General features: G+C 33.9%; 2 long non-coding RNA genes across 2 annotated transcripts; both read right to left on the bottom strand.

Annotated features, from left to right (window-relative positions):
• Positions 1-7,705: 7,705 nt before the first annotated feature.
• On the bottom strand, positions 7,706-8,673 carry LOC136216668 (uncharacterized). The gene is made up of 3 exons (XR_010683359.1): positions 8,320-8,673; positions 8,103-8,234; positions 7,706-8,002 (listed from the first exon to the last, which is right to left on the bottom strand). It is a non-coding gene; the product is annotated as an uncharacterized lncRNA (long non-coding RNA).
• Positions 8,674-10,019: 1,346 nt separating this feature from the next.
• On the bottom strand, positions 10,020-10,806 carry LOC136216667 (uncharacterized). Its single transcript, XR_010683358.1, has 3 exons — positions 10,441-10,806; positions 10,224-10,355; positions 10,020-10,123 (listed from the first exon to the last, which is right to left on the bottom strand). It is a non-coding gene; the product is annotated as an uncharacterized lncRNA (long non-coding RNA).
• Between the last annotated feature and the right edge of the window lie 9,249 nt (positions 10,807-20,055).

The following is a 20,055-nucleotide window of genomic DNA, read 5'->3' as shown; positions in this document are numbered from 1 at the left end:
GCCTCAATATTTTATTCTTTTTTTTCATAATACTCACCATATGTTTGTACATACCTTACAAAATGGCCATAAATAATTTGAGAAATTATAGTGTTCATGAATGAAGGTAAGATTTTCATTGTTCTAGCACGCCTGATAAGTGAAGAAGTTTTCGGACTCTGACTGGTGTTGATACATCAATAGGTTTATGTAAAAAAGGAATCTTCAGAGAACAAGTGCATATGACTATCGACTCGAATATTGAGGAAGTCAAGGAGGCTTGTGCAACATAAACTCAATTTCAGATATCTCAATCTACTGTAGATAGTTATGTTAGTGATTTGTGCATGTCTTAGAAAAATTATCTTGGTTAATGGATTAAATTAATTTCAAAACTCTAGAACTTATTTGATTATTCCTCGAGGCGAAATATCTGACTAACTCATGATTAGGAAAATGACTAAGGCCTTCTTTGAATCACTCATTCAGCCTTTTACCTACCCTTTCATCATGTTCCTTTGTTCGCCCTTTGAGCCGATGATAAACCTTTCTTTCATATCACGAAATTCTCACTTTTCCTACAAGAAAACCAGTTAACTGAAGGATGATCGAAAGTCATATAATCAATATACCTTCAAAGTGACCAATACCAGGTCAATCAATAGATGTTCCAAGATGCTGCAATACAATGTCAAATGCAGCTAAAACAAAAAGAAAAAAGCTCGCTAGATCGAAAACCCCACAAGGGCGGTCTAGGCAAAAATAGGGCAAGGAAAGAAGAAAAGAACCCGCTAGACCAAAAACCCCACAATGGCGGTCTAGGCAAAAGAAAGGGTAAGCCTGCTAGGTTGAAAACCTCAATCTAGGCAAAAATTAAGGCAGGTCAAGTACATACAGTCGTAAGACGATCAGGTCAAATCAGCCGAGTTAGAGCAAATAAATCTCCTCGTGACATACGAAAATTGACAAATTCAACTGGTTTTCCAAGCCTTTTCCCTCATTATTACCTTTAACCTAAAAAGACCTTTCGATCCCTAATCATGATGTTAGTTACGGTTAGTGGAGATGAGTATGAAAAATAAGCATATGGTAGTTTTAATGCAAAATTAATTTGATTCAATAACCTCGAAATTTTATTTGAGACTGCATGTTATCATAAACATTGATTGAGGAAGATGAAATTATGATCAAGATGAACACATGGACAAGAGCAAGAGTTATAGTGTTCCCTCACCAAACGATAAAAGGAGTACTCTCATCATTCAAGGGAAAGCATTTACTCTAGAACTATTGAGAGTTTATCAAGATCAACACTATGAATGAGATTTCAATGACATATATTCATTAACGACATGCGCAAGGAAGTCAAGCAATGCATCGGAAGAAGATAAATCAAGTCAGAAGATGGAGTGAGCTCATCTCAAAATAGGCATGCAAAAAATGATTAAAAAGAAAAAAAATTTAGCATGTCAGGTCGAAAACCCGCAAGGGCGATCTAACTAGAAAATAAATGGCAATAAAATAAAGAGCATGCTGAGTGAGAAAATTACAAAGGATCACTCAAGCAAAAATTTAGCATGTTAGGTCGAAAACCCGCAAGGGCGATCTAACTAGAAAATAAATGGCAATAAAATAAAGAGCATGCTGAGTGAGAAAATTACAAAGGATCACTCAAGCAAAAACCAAGGCATGTTAAGTCGAAAACCCGCAAAGGGCGATTTATGCAAAAGTTGCAGCACACTCCACTTTGGGGGCATCATTGAAGCATCAAAGTGAAATGACATTTGATTCTGATGGCGAAATTCATTATTCAACGACAAGGTGGGAGCACTCAAAGTGTTGAAACCAACGAAGATTCTAGATTTTGAACAATGACATCATGTAGGGATGTGTTGAACAATGAAATCTTCCTTATTTCATGATCATTAAAAAATTTCAAATAACTTTATGGTCACAATCACTTTCGGATAAGCCCTTTTGAACCGAATCTCACAATAAAAATCTCACACCATTGAGGTATGACACTCATTTCTAACAACATATAGCTTTCATGCTTACACTTTACTCCATTATTTGCCAAATCTTTTCTCTGAAAATGGTCTTGTGCATTTATTAAATGATTATGATTCTGAGAATATTTGAAATGAATATTTTTCAATTCTAGTGTCATGTTTGATTTGAACAACGAGTTATCAAGATAGTACCCCAATTTTTTTTGGTTCAACGTCCATACACATCATGAAGATGATGTTTCTCCACAAGCTTAAGCATGCACAACTGACTAATATCGGGGGCAATGTGATGACCCTTCTAGCAAAAAGCTACATTTCTACTTGAGTTAAAGAACCAATAGAAGAAAGAATTGGGGGCAAGATACCTTTCGACAAACATGAAGAATGAGAATGGTTTGGAAAAAATACACATTATAAAGAATCATAATCTTCAACAACACAAAGATTCATGGATTTCAAGATCAAACGAGCTGATTACTCTTTGTGGAATGAGTTTGCATGATTCAACACAAGTTACTATCAGACAAGGACATTGGTCATACATGAAATTCTAGAAAAAAAATCTTTTTAAACCACTTCAAGAAGAAATGTTGCAGACCGAGAGTATGTTTATCCAATTCGAAGAAATTGTTGTCTACTACAAGTGAAGGCACGAACACATGCATTTTGACGAGATTAAGTTGAGGTACCAGGAAAGCAATCTTGATCTTTCTTGGATTATAAGCATATGAATGAGCCAAATCGATAATTATGTAAAAAAAATTGATATCGACAATTTTTTTTATCTCATTATGGATATTCTGAAAAAAATAACCACATTACATTACATAAAAAAATACAGTTTTCTCAAAAATTCCTCTAGTGAAATTTTTCTTTTCTATTTAAAATAGAAACTTGTGTTCCTTTTGGATCCGTTGAAATCAAGTCTCACAATTTAATTCTATTCGAGATAGAAATCTTTATTCCTTGTCGGATCTGCTGAGATCAAGTCTCGCAATTCAATTCTAATTGAGATATAAGTCTTTATTATTCCGAGTCCGCTGAGATCAAGTCTCACGATTCATTTCTATTCGAGATAGAAATATTTATTTTGGATTCGTTGAGATCAAGTCTCACGATTCATTTATATTTGAGATAGAAATCTTTATTTCTTTTTTAGTCCGCTGAGATCAAGTCTCACGATTCATTCTATTCGAGATAGAAATCTTTATTCATTTTGGATTAGTCGAGATCAAGTCTCACGATTCATTTCTACTCAACGTAGAAATCTATATTATTTCGAGTCCACTAAGATCAAGTCTCACGACCCGTTTCTATTCAAGATAGAAATCTTTTTTGAGTCCGCTGAGATCAAGTCTCACGACTCATTTCCATTGGAGGTAGACATCTTTATTTTGTATCCGCTGAGATCAAGTCTCACCTTTCACTTCTATTTTGAGATGGAAATCTTTATTTTGAATATGTTGATGTCAAGTTTGACGATTCATTTCTATTCAAATTAAAGATCTTTATTATTTTAGATCCATTGAGATTAAGTCTCACGATTCGTTTCTATTTAGGATGTAAATTTCCATTACTTTTAATTCATTTCTATTTACGATATACATTTTTGTTGCTTTCAAGTCATTTTTATTCAAGATATGACTCTTTATTCCTTTTTGAGCCCGTTGAGATCAAGTCTCACGATTCATTTATATTTGAGATAGAAATCTTTATCCATTTAGAGTCTATTGAGATCAAGTCTCACAATTCATTTCTATTCAATATAGAAATATTTACCCATTTTGAGTCCGCTGAGATCAAGTCTCATGATTCATTTCTACTCGAGATAGAAATCTTTATTTTTGTATCACTTGAGATCCAGTCTCACAATTCATTTCTATTCGAGATAGAAATCTTTATTCATTTTGGATCAGTTGAGATCAAGTCTCACGATTCATTTCTACTCAATGTAGAAATCTTTATTATTTTGAGTCCATCGAGATCAAGTCTCACGATTCATTTCTATTCAAGATAGAAATCTTCCTCCATTTTGAGTCCGTCGAGATCAAATCTCACGATTCATTTCTGTTCGAGATAGAAATTTTTATTCTTTTTCGAGTCCGCTTAGATCAAGTCTCAGGATTCATTTCTATTCAAGATAGAAATTTTTATCCCCTTGGAGTCCGCTGAGATCAAATCTCATGATTCATTTCTATTTGAGATAGAAATCTGCATTTTGGATCCGTTGAGATCAATTCTCACGATTCATTTCTATTCAAGATAGAAATCTTTATCCCCTTTGAGTCCGCTGAGATCAAATCTCATGATTCATTTCTATTCGAGATAGAAATCTTCATTTTGGATCCGTTGAGATCAATTCTCACGATTCATTTCTATTCAAGATAGGAATCTTTATTCATTTCGGATCTGTTGAGATCAAGTCTCACGAAGATAGAAATCTTTACCCATTTTGAGTCCGCTGAGATCAAGTCTTACGATTCATTTATATTCAAGATAGAAATCTTTACCCATTTTGAGTCCGCTGAGATCAAGTCTTACGATTCATTTGTATTCGAGATAGAAATCCTTATTTTTTGAGTTCGCTGAGATCGAGTCTCGCGATTCATTTCTATTCAATATATAACATTTTGTTACTCTTTGAGCCTATTGAGATTGAGTCTCACGATTCATTTCTATTCAATATATAACCTTTTGTTAGTTTTTGAGTCCACTGAGATCCAGTCTCATGATTCGATTTAAGATATAAATTTTTGTTACTTTTTAAGTCATTTTTATTCAGTTTATAAATTTTTCTTTTTACTTTTTGAGTCCACTGAGATCCAGTCTCATGATTCGATTTAAGATATAAATTTTTGTTACTTTTTAAGTCATTTTTATTCAGTTTATAAATTTTCCTTTTACTTTTTGAGTCCACTCAGATCCAGTCTCATGATTCGATTTAAGATATAAATTTTTGTTACTTTTTAAGTCATTTTTATTCAGTTTATAAATTTTTCTTTTTAGTTTTTGAGTCCACTGAGATCCAGTCTCATGATTCGATTCAAGATATAAATATTTGCTGTTTTTAAGTCATTTCTGTTTAAGATATAACTTTTTGTTGCTTTTTGAGTCCACTGAGATCAAGTCTCACGATTCGTCTCTATTCATGATAAAATTTATCCCCTTTGAAATCATTGAGATCGAATCTCAAGATTCTCTGCTCCTTTTGAATTCCTCAACACCAAGTCTCCAGGATTCACTTCCATTCAAGATAAAAATTTACCCATTTTTTGAATTCAACGAGATCAAGTCTCAGAATTCATTTTTATTTCAAGATAGATGTTATCATTTTTTTTTAATTCCTCGAGATCAAGTCTCAAATTTCACCTCTGTTCGAGATAGAAGTTCTCCCATTTTTAATTCCTCAAGACCAGGTCTCGAGATTCACTTTGATACCCAATAGAATTATTACTTTTGAATTCCTTGAGATCAAGCCTCAAAATTCACTTCTATTCATGCTTATCCCTTTCTAAATCCTCAAGATTAAGTCTCAGGTTTCACTTCTATTCAAGACTTAGTGTCTCCATCTAAACTTCTCGAGATCAAGTCTCAGAATTCATGTCTATACAAGATAGAAATTTACCCTTGTTGAATTCAGCGAGATCAAGTCCTAGGATTCACTTCTAGTCAAGGTAGAATTTACCTTTTTTTAATTCTTCGAGATCAAATCTCAAGATTCACCCCTACTCAAAGTAAGAAACTATTTTCAAAGCCCAATTTGATAAAAGCATGCATCTTTTGAGTCGAAGCCTATTCAACATAGGAGTTTTTTTCTTCTTTAAAATCTTTTGAAATCATGTATATTTTTTAGATTAAATTGTATTCAAGATAGAAACCGTTGTTGTTTTTGTTGATCCTTTCACCAGATCTCACGATTAATTTCTACTCAATATAGAAATGTCTGTTTTATCCATTCATTCAAGGTCCAGTCTCGTGACCCCGTTCTATTCAAGATAGAATTTACCCATTTCAATTCTTCAATGTCGGGTCTTCATGATCACTCCCATTTAACAACTAATTCCTTTGAATATTTTGGGTCTTGAAACCTCATATTCTCTCTTGAGATGAACGTCTACATTGTAAGGCACTAGTCTCCAAACTTGCGAGGAGCCGCTATAAAAGTTCATTTCGGTTGCGGGGGAGCCACTTTAAAAGCTCATTTCAGTCACGAAATAAAAATTTGGCATCCTATAAACCTTCTTCTCATGAATCCTCTGAGATCAAGTCTCATGATTTGTTCATCCAAACTGTTGGATCGTTTGAGATCAAGCCTCATGATTCAAATCCTTAATCCTTCCATATATAGTCTCGCAATTCATTTCTATTCAAGATAGAAATGTTCGTTCCCCTCGAATATCTTAAGATCAAGTCTCCAGGATTCGAACCCTAATTATATCGATCTCCTGAGATCAAGTCTCGGAATCAATGACTGTTTACGATAAGGCTACTTTGAAAGCGTGCAAAATGTATATCTAGAGCTACTTTATATATCTTTATTGCATAAAGCTATATAAAGGGGGGCAACTGTAGATACCCATTTTGTCCGGGGTAATTTCTCATTTTTTCTTATAATTTTACATTTTTAAACCAATTTATTTCATAAATATTTTTATTGTAGATATTTACTTAATAAACTAATATTTGTAAAAAAGAATTGAAATTATATATATAATCCCTAAAATCGGTTGAATGTTTATGTTATAAGGATTAAATCGATTGATTAAAACGACCATTATTAATTAAATGAACGTTATTTCTTTTAATTAGATATGAATGAAATGATGTTTAATTTTATTGATGTAGTTACAAACAAAATCTAAAATTTTTAAGTAATAATAAACAGAATATCTTGTTAAATAACTTCAGAAATTATAAGATTTCAGGGGGTCAAAACCTATTCCAACAAGCCCAAATCCAGAACTCAAGCCCAATCAAGCACAAATCCAAATCAACTCTAATTAGGCTGTATTAACACTTTATTAGTCCTTAATTAATTAGAAAATTCTCTATATAAAGAAAGGGGCCAAGCATAAGACAAACAAAAAAAAAGGGGGACAGAAGAAAAGAAAAAAGAGAGGAAGGAGAGGGTCAAAAAAAGCATGTGGGATATGTCAAAAAGAAGCAGAAAAATAAGATCATGTAAGCCATCTTCTTTGTCTTTATTAGTTCTTTTCCTCTACTGTTTTCAAACTCAGTTATTCATCTACTTCTACCATTTTTAAAATAACAATAAAATTTATTTTCTTCTTTTAAGCTTTTAAAGGCTGAGTTTTTAAGAAGCCAGTATCCAAATACAAAGATCTAGTTCTATCTTTCTTATTATTTCAATATTTTTCTTATCTTTTTCTGATCTAGTGTATATCATTTTCATCCCATTTTCCTTAAAAATGTTAAAGATGTAAGGGGATTCACAGATCTGGAAAATAGGTTCTACTTTCCAGATCTGGAAATCCCACCTTTGAAAAATTCACCCTTTTTTGTTATTGCAATCCTCTTCTCATTCATCTATCTCATTTTCTTAAAAAAAAACCATTAAAGATGCAAGGGATTCCAAAAGATCTGGAATATAGGTTCTACTTTCCAGATCTGGAAATCCCCTGCTTTAGAAAAATCATATCATTTGTTATTTCACTCCTTTTTATCTTTTTTTCTTAGCCATTGTATCTCATCTTCATCTTCTTTCATTCATTCACTGTTCGACTCTTTTGCTTCACATTAAAAATACATTTACAATGCAACAAAAAAATGAGGTTATACTCTTCCTCAGATCCAGACCAAAAAAATAAGAAAAAAACAGAATCTGCAACTAAACCAAAACCAAAAGATAAAAAGGTTTCTGAAAAGAGTAAAACACGGCATCTCCGTTTCAGATCAACAGCAAGTCCTTTTTCTAAGGAAAAACACAGAATGTCACAAATAAGGGTCTTTGTTTTCTTTAATCTGTAGTAAACCCATGAGTCACCACCAACCTGCAGTGCGGGTCCAACGAACAAGAAAAGAAATAAATCAGTGACATTTCCGTTAACGACGAAAATACGAAAAGGAAAAAACGCAATAAACATTATTTACCTCAGGAGAAACCAGATCAGGGGTAGATCGGACCTCTAGGGAGCCGAACGATGGCCGTCCGCCCTCTGCAAGGGCCGCCCGTCTGTAAACCCTACGGACAAGGTAGATCGGAGAAGTTTAGCTCCGTTTCACCTGCAAAAACCGAGGAAGTTTAGTCGCGGGGACGTCGGACTTGAGCCGAACCAAGCAGAGAAAAGATTAAAGAAAAAAAACTCACCGACTGAACCTCCACCACCGATCTCCCTCCGCTAGGAAAGCCATCGCAGATCGTCGGATCAACAGAGAAGGAAAGAAGGATGGCGGCCGTGGCTCACGGGTCTTCGAAAAGGAAGTTGAAGGATGAAGATGGAAGAAGCCATGGATAGTAAAGAAGCTTTAGATCTTCTCGAAGGTTGAAGAAGATTCAGAAATAGAGGCTGCCATGGGAGAAGGTGTTAGGGTTCTGGAAAAGAGAAGAAAAGGAGAAAAAGGTGGAGGGAAGTCGGAGAAGCAAGTGAACGAGAGGGAAAGGGACGCCATTGTCGAAGCTTTGAGCTTCCAGGCTTAGGGTATCCGAGAGAAGAAGAGAGAAGAGGAAGAATAAGGAGATAGGTGGCTGGCAATCTAAAGATAAAACCCTAAAAACTCAAATATATACCCTACTATTTTAGATTCCCAAATTACCCCCGCGAAATCTCGTTTTGATACCTTCCTTTTCTATAATTTGTGAATTCGGCCCCACATCATTCTAACTGTTTAGATCAAGTCCCTCCGTATTACATTTCGCCCCCTCCCTGTTTATTTAATTCTCCAATTCGACTCTTTTCATTTTTGTTTGTTTCAATTTAGCCCCTCCTAATTACATTTCGCCCCCTCCCTGTTTATTTAATTCTCCAATTCGACTCTTTTCATTTTTTATTCTGCAATTTAATCCCCCCATGTTACCTTTAATTTCCTTTGATAATCCAAATTGTAATTAAATCCCTCATGTTTTAATTAGGTCCCTAATTATTTGAGTTAAGCTAGATTAGGCCCTCTTTTAATTGTCTAAAATTCTAATTTAACTTTTAATAAATTTGAAATAAAAGTGAATTTTTTTTTAAAAGGGATTGGAAAAAAAAAGGGGGACAGAAGAAAAGAAAAAAGAGAGGAAGGAGAGGGTCAAAAAAAGCATGTGGGATATGTCAAAAAGAAGCGGAAAAATAAGATCATGTAAGCCATCTTCTTTGTCTTTATTAGTTCTTTTCCTCTACTGTTTTCAAACTCAGTTATTCATATACTTCTACCATTTTTAAAATAACAATAAAATTTATTTTCTTCTTTTAAGCTTTTAAAGGCTGAGTTTTTAAGAAGCCAGTATCCAAATACAAAGATCTAGTTCTATCTTTCTTATTATTTCAATATTTTTCTTATCTTTTTCTGATCTAGTGTATATCATTTTCATCCCATTTTCCTTAAAAATGTTAAAGATGTAAGGGGATTCACAGATCTGGAAAATAGGTTCTACTTTCCAGATCTGGAAATCCCAGCTTTGAAAAATTCACCCTTTTTTGTTATTGCAATCCTCTTCTCATTCATCTATCTCATTTTCTTAAAAAAAAACCATTAAAGATGCAAGGGATTCCAAAAGATCTGGAATATAGGTTCTACTTTCCAGATCTGGAAATCCCCTGCTTTAGAAAAATCATATCATTTGTTATTTCACTCCTTTTTATCTTTTTTTCTTAGCCATTGTATCTCATCTTCATCTTCTTTCATTCATTCACTGTTCGACTCTTTTGCTTCACATTAAAAATACATTTACAATGCAACAAAAAAATGAGGTTATACTCTTCCTCAGATCCAGACCAAAAAAATAAGAAAAAAACAGAATCTGCAACTAAACCAAAACCAAAAGATAAAAAGGTTTCTGAAAGGAGTAAAACACGGCATCTCCGTTTCAGATCAACAGCAAGTCCTTTTTCTAAGGAAAAACACAGAATGTCACAAATAAGGGTCTTTGTTTTCTTTAATCTGTAGTAAACCCATGAGTCACCACCAACCTGCAGTGCGGGTCCAACGAACAAGAAAAGAAATAAATCAGTGACATTTCCGTTAACGACGAAAATACGAAAAGGAAAAAACGCAATAAACATTATTTACCTCAGGAGAAACCAGATCAGGGGTAGATCGGACCTCTAGGGAGCCGAACGATGGCCGTCCGCCCTCTGCAAGGGCCGCCCGTCTGTAAACCCTACGGACAAGGTAGATCGGAGAAGTTTAGCTCCGTTTCACCTGCAAAAACCGAGGAAGTTTAGTCGCGGGGACGTCGGACTTGAGCCGAACCAAGCAGAGAAAAGATTAAAGAAAAAAAACTCACCGACTGAACCTCCACCACCGATCTCCCTCCGCTAGGAAAGCCATCGCAGATCGTGGGATCAACAGAGAAGGAAAGAAGGATGGCGGCCGTGGCTCACGGGTCTTCGAAAAGGAAGTTGAAGGATGAAGATGGAAGAAGCCATGGATAGTAAAGAAGCTTTAGATCTTCTCGAAGGTTGAAGAAGATTCAGAAATAGAGGCTGCCATGGGAGAAGGTGTTAGGGTTCTGGAAAAGAGAAGAAAAGGAGAAAAAGGTGGAGGGAAGTCGGAGAAGCAAGTGAACGAGAGGGAAAGGGACGCCATTGTCGAAGCTTTGAGCTTCCAGGCTTAGGGTATCCGAGAAAAGAAGAGAGAAGAGGAAGAATAAGGAGATACGTGGCTGGCAATCTAAAGATAAAACCCTAAAAACTCAAATATATACCCTACTATTTTAGATTCCCAAATTACCCCCGCGAAATCTCGTTTTGATACCTTCCTTTTCTATAATTTGTGAATTCGGCCCCACATCATTCTAACTGTTTAGATCAAGTCCCTCCGTATTACATTTCGCCCCCTCCCTGTTTATTTAATTCTCCAATTCGACTCTTTTCATTTTTGTTTGTTTCAATTTAGCCCCTCCTAATTACATTTCGCCCCCTCCCTGTTTATTTAATTCTCCAATTCGACTCTTTTCATTTTTTATTCTGCAATTTAATCCCCCCATGTTACCTTTAATTTCCTTTGATAATCCAAATTGTAATTAAATCCCTCATGTTTTAATTAGGTCCCTAATTATTTGAGTTAAGCTAGATTAGGCCCTCTTTTAATTGTCTAAAATTCTAATTTAACTTTTAATAAATTTGAAATAAAAGTGAATTTTTTTTTAAAAGGGATTGGAAAAAAAAAGGGGGACAGAAGAAAAGAAAAAAGAGAGGAAGGAGAGGGTCAAAAAAAGCATGTGGGATATGTCAAAAAGAAGCGGAAAAATAAGATCATGTAAGCCATCTTCTTTGTCTTTATTAGTTCTTTTCCTCTACTGTTTTCAAACTCAGTTATTCATCTACTTCTACCATTTTTAAAATAACAATAAAATTTATTTTCTTCTTTTAAGCTTTTAAAGGCTGAGTTTTTAAGAAGCCAGTATCCAAATACAAAGATCTAGTTCTATCTTTCTTATTATTTCAATATTTTTCTTATCTTTTTCTGATCTAGTGTATATCATTTTCATCCCATTTTCCTTAAAAATGTTAAAGATGTAAGGGGATTCACAGATCTGGAAAATAGGTTCTACTTTCCAGATCTGGAAATCCCAGCTTTGAAAAATTCAGCCTTTTTTGTTATTGCAATCCTCTTCTCATTCATCTATCTCATTTTTTTTTTAAAAAACATTAAAGATGCAAGGGATTCCAAAAGATCTGGAATATAGGTTCTACTTTCCAGATCTGGAAATCCCCTGCTTTAGAAAAATCATATCATTTGTTATTTCACTCCTTTTTATCTTTTTTTCTTAGCCATTGTATCTCATCTTCATCTTCTTTCATTCATTCACTGTTCGACTCTTTTGCTTCACATTAAAAATACATTTACAATGCAACAAAAAAAATGAGGTTATACTCTTCCTCAGATCCAGACCAAAAAAATAAGAAAAAAACAGAATCTGCAACTAAACCAAAACCAAAAGATAAAAAGGTTTCTGAAAAGAGTAAAACACGGCATCTCCGTTTCAGATCAACAGCAAGTCCTTTTTCTAAGGAAAAACACAGAATGTCACAAATAAGGGTCTTTGTTTTCTTTAATCTGTAGTAAACCCATGAGTCACCACCAACCTGCAGTGCGGTTCCAACGAACAAGAAAAGAAATAAATCAGTGACATTTCCGTTAACGACGAAAATACGAAAAGGAAAAAATGCAATAAACATTATTTACCTCAGGAGAAACCAGATCAGGGGTAGATCGGACCTCTAGGGAGCCGAACGATGGCCGTCCGCCCTCTGCAAGGGCCGCCCGTCTGTAAACCCTACGGACAAGGTAGATCGGAGAAGTTTAGCTCCGTTTCACTTGCAAAAACCGAGGAAATTTAGTCACCGGGACGTCGGACTTGAGCCGAACCAAGCAGAGAAAAGATTAAAGAAAAAAAAACTCACCGACTGAACCTCCACCACCGATCTCCCTTCGCTAGGAAAGCCATCGCAGATCGTCGGATCAACAGAGAAGGAAAGAAGGATGGCGGCCGTGGCTCACGGGTCTTCGAAAAGGAAGTTGAAGGATGAAGATGGAAGAAGCCATGGATAGTAAAGAAGCTTTAGATCTTCTCGAAGGTTGAAGAAGATTCAGAAATAGAGGCTGCCATGGGAGAAGGTGTTAGGGTTCTGGAAAAGAGAAGAAAAGGAGAAAAAGGTGGAGGGAAGTCGGAGAAGCAAGTGAACGAGAGGGAAAGGGACACCATTGTCGAAGCTTTGAGCTTCCAGGCTTAGGGTATCCGAGAAAAGAAGAGAGAAGAGGAAGAATAAGGAGATAGGTGGCTGGCAATCTAAAGATAAAACCCTGAAAACTCAAATATATACCCTACTATTTTAGATTCCCAAATTACCCCCGCGAAATCTCGTTTTGATACCTTCCTTTTCTATATTTGTGAATTCGGCCCCACATCATTCTAACTGTTTAGATCAAGTCCCTCCGTATTACATTTCGCCCCCTCCCTGTTTATTTAATTCTCCAATTCGACTCTTTTCATTTTTGTTTGTTTCAATTTAGCCCCTCCTAATTACATTTCGCCCCCTCCCTGTTTATTTAATTCTCCAATTCGACTCTTTTCATTTTTTATTCTGCAATTTAATCCCCCCAGGTTACCTTTAATTTCCTTTGATAATCCAAATTGTAATTAAATCCCTCATGTTTTAATTAGGTCCCTAATTATTTGAGTTAAGCTAGATTAGGCCCTCTTTTAATTGTCTAAAATTCTAATTTAACTTTCCAATCCCTTTTAATTCATTTCTAATTTGGACCCTTCATCACTTAATTTCATATTACTTACATAGTTCAACCAATTTATTTTCACGTAACATATGTGTTATATCATTAGTAAAATATCATTTGTTTTCATATGGTTAAATTTAATCTACCTTTTTCTTTTACGAAAAAATAAACGATTTGATTTATAGCTCTATGTCATAGAGATATAAACCAAACGTGTACACTATAAAGTTAAGATGAATCGATTTATATTTTTATGTCATAGAGGTATGAAAACGATAATAAAATAAAATAAAAACTTAATTAACGTGGAATGTTTCAATTTATATGTATGTGCTACAAGGGTATAAAAAATAAAAAAGGGTAACGAGATAGTTCGTTATTTCTATAACATCTATCTTGAAATAAAAATGAATTCTGAGACTTGATCTCGTTGAATTCAAAAAATGGGTAAATTTTTATCTTGAATGGAAGTGAATCCTGGAGACTTGGTGTTGAGGAATTCAAAAGGAGCAGAGAATCTTGAGATTCGATCTCAATGATTTCAAAGGGGATAAATTTTATCATGAATAGAGACGAATCGTGAGACTTGATCTCAGTGGACTCAAAAAGCAACAAAAAGTTATATCTTAAACAGAAATGACTTAAAAACAGCAAATATTTATATCTTGAATCGAATCATGAGACTGGATCTCAGTGGACTCAAAAACTAAAAAGAAAAATTTATAAACTGAATAAAAATGACTTAAAAAGTAACAAAAATTTATATCTTAAATCGAATCATGAGACTGGATCTGAGTGGACTCAAAAAGTAAAAGGAAAATTTATAAACTGAATAAAAATGACTTAAAAAGTAACAAAAATTTATATCTTAAATCGAATCATGAGACTGGATCTCAGTGGACTCAAAAAGTAAAAAGAAAAATTTATAAACTGAATAAAAATGACTTAAAAAGTAACAAAAATTTATATCTTAAATCGAATCATGAGACTGGATCTCAGTGGACTCAAAAACTAACAAAAGGTTATATATTGAATAGAAATGAATCGTGAGACTCAATCTCAATAGGCTCAAAGAGTAACAAAATGTTATATATTGAATAGAAATGAATCGCGAGACTCGATCTCAGCGAACTCAAAAAATAAGGATTTCTATCTCGAATACAAATGAATCGTAAGACTTGATCTCAGCGGACTCAAAATGGGTAAAGATTTCTATCTTGAATATAAATGAATCGTAAGACTTGATCTCAGCGGACTCAAAATGGGTAAAGATTTCTATCTTCGTGAGACTTGATCTCAACAGATCCGAAATGAATAAAGATTCCTATCTTGAATAGAAATGAATCGTGAGAATTGATCTCAACGGATCCAAAATGAAGATTTCTATCTCGAATAGAAATGAATCATGAGATTTGATCTCAGCGGACTCAAAGGGGATAAAGATTTCTATCTTGAATAGAAATGAATCGTGAGAATTGATCTCAACGGATCCAAAATGCAGATTTCTATCTCAAATAGAAATGAATCATGAGATTTGATCTCAGCGGACTCCAAGGGGATAAAAATTTCTATCTTGAATAGAAATGAATCCTGAGACTTGATCTAAGCGGACTCGAAAAAGAATAAAAATTTCTATCTCGAACAGAAATGAATCGTGAGATTTGATCTCGACGGACTCAAAATGGAGGAAGATTTCTATCTTGAATAGAAATGAATCGTGAGACTTGATCTCGATGGACTCAAAATAATAAAGATTTCTACATTGAGTAGAAATGAATCGTGAGACTTGATCTCAACTGATCCAAAATGAATAAAGATTTCTATCTCGAATAGAAATGAATTGTGAGACTGGATCTCAAGTGATACAAAAATAAAGATTTCTATCTCGAGTAGAAATGAATCATGAGACTTGATCTCAGCGGACTCAAAATGGGTAAATATTTCTATATTGAATAGAAATGAATTGTGAGACTTGATCTCAATAGACTCTAAATGGATAAAGATTTCTATCTCAAATATAAATGAATCGTGAGACTTGATCTCAACGGGCTCAAAAAGGAATAAAGAGTCATATCTTGAATAAAAATGACTTGAAAGCAACAAAAATGTATATCGTAAATAGAAATGAATTAAAAGTAATGGAAATTTACATCCTAAATAGAAACGAATCGTGAGACTTAATCTCAATGGATCTAAAATAATAAAGATCTTTAATTTGAATAGAAATGAATCGTCAAACTTGACATCAACATATTCAAAATAAAGATTTCCATCTCAAAATAGAAGTGAAAGGTGAGACTTGATCTCAGCGGATACAAAATAAAGATGTCTACCTCCAATGGAAATGAGTCGTGAGACTTGATCTCAGCGGACTCAAAAAAGATTTCTATCTTGAATAGAAACGGGTCGTGAGACTTGATCTTAGTGGACTCGAAATAATATAGATTTCTACGTTGAGTAGAAATGAATCGTGAGACTTGATCTCGACTAATCCAAAATGAATAAAGATTTCTATCTCGAATAGAATGAATCGTGAGACTTGATCTCAGCGGACTAAAAAAGAAATAAAGATTTCTATCTCAAATATAAATGAATCGTGAGACTTGATCTCAACGAATCCAAAATAAATATTTCTATCTCGAATAGAAATGAATCGTGAGACTTGATCTCAGCGGACTCGGAATAATAAAGACTTATATCTCAATTAGAATTGAATTGCGAGACTTGATCTCAGCAGATCCGACAAGGAATAAAGATTTCTATCTCGAATAGAATTAAATTGTGAGACTTGATTTCAACGGATCCAAAAGGAACACAAGTTTCTATTTTAAATAGAAAAGAAAAATTTCACTAGAGGAATTTTTGAGAAAACTGTATTTTTTTATGTAATGTAATGTGGTTATTTTTTTCAGAATATCCATAATGAGATAAAAAAAATTGTCGATATCAATTTTTTTTACATAATTATCGATTTGGCTCATTCATATGCTTATAATCCAAGAAAGATCAAGATTGCTTTCCTGGTACCTCAACTTAATCTCGTGAAAATGCATGTGTTCGTGCCTTCACTTGTAGTAGACAACAATTTCTTCGAATTGGATAAACATACTCTCGGTCTGCAACATTTCTTCTTGAAGTGGTTTAAAAAGATTTTTTTTCTAGAATTTCATGTATGACCAATGTCCTTGTCTGATAGTAACTTGTGTTGAATCATGCAAACTCATTCCACAAAGAGTAATCAGCTCGTTTGATCTTGAAATCCATGAATCTTTGTGTTGTTGAAGATTATGATTCTTTATAATGTGTATTTTTTCCAAACCATTCTCATTCTTCATGTTTGTCGAAAGGTATCTTGCCCCCAATTCTTTCTTCTATTGGTTCTTTAACTCAAGTAGAAATGTAGCTTTTTGCTAGAAGGGTCATCACATTGCCCCCGATATTAGTCAGTTGTGCATGCTTAAGCTTGTGGAGAAACATCATCTTCATGATGTGTATGGACGTTGAACCAAAAAAAATTGGGGTACTATCTTGATAACTCGTTGTTCAAATCAAACATGACACTAGAATTGAAAAATATTCATTTCAAATATTCTCAGAATCATAATCATTTAATAAATGCACAAGACCATTTTCAGAGAAAAGATTTGGCAAATAATGGAGTAAAGTGTAAGCATGAAAGCTATATGTTGTTAGAAATGAGTGTCATACCTCAATGGTGTGAGATTTTTATTGTGAGATTCGGTTCAAAAGGGCTTATCCGAAAGTGATTGTGACCATAAAGTTATTTGAAATTTTTTAATGATCATGAAATAAGGAAGATTTCATTGTTCAACACATCCCTACATGATGTCATTGTTCAAAATCTTGAATCTTCGTTGGTTTCAACACTTTGAGTGCTCCCACCTTGTCGTTGAATAATGAATTTCGCCATCAGAATCAAATGTCATTTCACTTTGATGCTTCAATGATGCCCCCAAAGTGGAGTGTGCTGCAACTTTTGCATAAATCGCCCTTTGCGGGTTTTCGACTTAACATGCCTTGGTTTTTGCTTGAGTGATCCTTTGTAATTTTCTCACTCAGCATGCTCTTTATTTTATTGCCATTTATTTTCTAGTTAGATCGCCCTTGCGGGTTTTCGACCTAACATGCTAAATTTTTGCTTGAGTGATCCTTTGTAATTTTCTCACTCAGCATGCTCTTTATTTTATTGCCATTTATTTTCTAGTTAGATCGCCCTTGCGGGTTTTCGACCTGACATGCTAAATTTTTTTTCTTTTTAATCATTTTTTGCATGCCTATTTTGAGATGAGCTCACTCCATCTTCTGACTTGATTTATCTTCTTCCGATGCATTGCTTGACTTCCTTGCGCATGTCGTTAATGAATATATGTCATTGAAATCTCATTCATAGTGTTGATCTTGATAAACTCTCAATAGTTCTAGAGTAAATGCTTTCCCTTGAATGATGAGAGTACTCCTTTTATCGTTTGGTGAGGGAACACTATAACTCTTGCTCTTGTCCATGTGTTCATCTTGATCATAATTTCATCTTCCTCAATCAATGTTTATGATAACATGCAGTCTCAAATAAAATTTCGAGGTTATTGAATCAAATTAATTTTGCATTAAAACTACCATATGCTTATTTTTCATACTCATCTCCACTAACCGTAACTAACATCATGATTAGGGATCGAAAGGTCTTTTTAGGTTAAAGGTAATAATGAGGGAAAAGGCTTGGAAAACCAGTTGAATTTGTCAATTTTCGTATGTCACGAGGAGATTTATTTGCTCTAACTCGGCTGATTTGACCTGATCGTCTTACGACTGTATGTACTTGACCTGCCTTAATTTTTGCCTAGATTGAGGTTTTCAACCTAGCAGGCTTACCCTTTCTTTTGCCTAGACCGCCATTGTGGGGTTTTTGGTCTAGCGGGTTCTTTTCTTCTTTCCTTGCCCTATTTTTGCCTAGACCGCCCTTGTGGGGTTTTCGATCTAGCGAGCTTTTTTCTTTTTGTTTTAGCTGCATTTGACATTGTATTGCAGCATCTTGGAACATCTATTGATTGACCTGGTATTGGTCACTTTGAAGGTATATTGATTATATGACTTTCGATCATCCTTCAGTTAACTGGTTTTCTTGTAGGAAAAGTGAGAATTTCGTGATATGAAAGAAAGGTTTATCATCGACTCAAAGGGCGAACAAAGGAACATGATGAAAGGGTAGGTAAAAGGCTGAATGAGTGATTCAAAGAAGGCCTTAGTCATTTTCCTAATCATGAGTTAGTCAGATATTTCGCCTCGAGGAATAATCAAATAAGTTCTAGAGTTTTGAAATTAATTTAATCCATTAACCAAGATAATTTTTCTAAGACATGCACAAATCACTAACATAACTATCTACAGTAGACTGAGATATCTGAAATTGAGTTTATGTTGCACAAGCCTCCTTGACTTCCTCGATATTCGAGTCGATAGTCATATGCACTTGTTCTCTGAAGATTCCTTTTTTACATAAACCTATTGATGTATCAACACCAGTCAGAGTCCGAAAACTTCTTCACTTATCAGGCGTGCTAGAACAATGAAAATCTTACCTTCATTCATGAACACTATAATTTCTCAAATTATTTATGGCCATTTTGTAAGGTATGTACAAACATATGGCGAGTATTATGAAAAAAAAGAATAAAATATTGAGGCATGACATGGAAATGATAAAGTGCATTCACTATAAAATGATAATCCTGAGAACATTTGAAACGAACTCCCGTTTTTACAATTCTTTCCTTAAATTGAGGCAGAATTCCGATAAGTCAATGCCAATTATTTCTTCATGTTTCTGAATAAAAAATGTAGAAACTATAAACCAAATTTGTATGGTTAAGGAGAAATCAATTCTTTCTTTCCCGTCGAGCGTCTTGGTTCTTTCTTTCCATTTGACCATTATCCGGGTTGTGGTAGTAACAAAACTTCAGAAGGTTAACATATCCTGCTATGCTCATCAACCAAATTCGTCATTATTTTTTCATCTTTCTCTTGTGAACCCAACATCTGAGTTATCTTCTCAACGTCGTCCTTCACTTCTTACAGTAACTATTTATCGATGATCGTTGTTTTTTTTCCTTGGACTATATGAACGAGCCAAATAAAATAGTTATGTATTTTTTCTTTTTCTTTTTTTTTGATAAAAAAAATATTTATTTAAGTGTTGAAAAAAAAACTGCAAATATTAAAAATAATGTCAAAATTTTTTTTTTTTGAAGAATTCCTCAAGAGTTTTTTTTGAATAATAGTTGGGAGAAAAAAAAAAGAATTGAAGTTTCAACCACTTTGTATTAGAGATCTAGACTAGACTAATAGAAGATAATTTTTCATCAATCAGAACCTGACCGATAATGAAGTATATATATATGATGAATCTAATTAAGCTTATATGATTTTTTATAAAACAAACAAAAATAAAAAAAAATGCTTTTTCCTTGAGAATATGACATATACGCATATTTACTAATATGAAAGTAAAATTAATTTGATTTTTTTATATATTTAATAACCACAATTGTAAGACCAAATTTTTTCAATCTCACCAGAAATTTAATCAGTGTATTAATTAATAAATTTGAAATAAAAGTGAATTTTTTTTTAACAACCTAGAAAA

This window comes from Euphorbia lathyris, chromosome 2 (assembly GCF_963576675.1).
Source record: "Euphorbia lathyris chromosome 2, ddEupLath1.1, whole genome shotgun sequence".
NCBI lineage: Eukaryota > Viridiplantae > Streptophyta > Magnoliopsida > Malpighiales > Euphorbiaceae > Euphorbia > Euphorbia lathyris.
The sequence above is the reverse complement of the archived record's forward strand: the minus strand, read 5'-3'. Positions and strand labels throughout refer to the sequence as shown.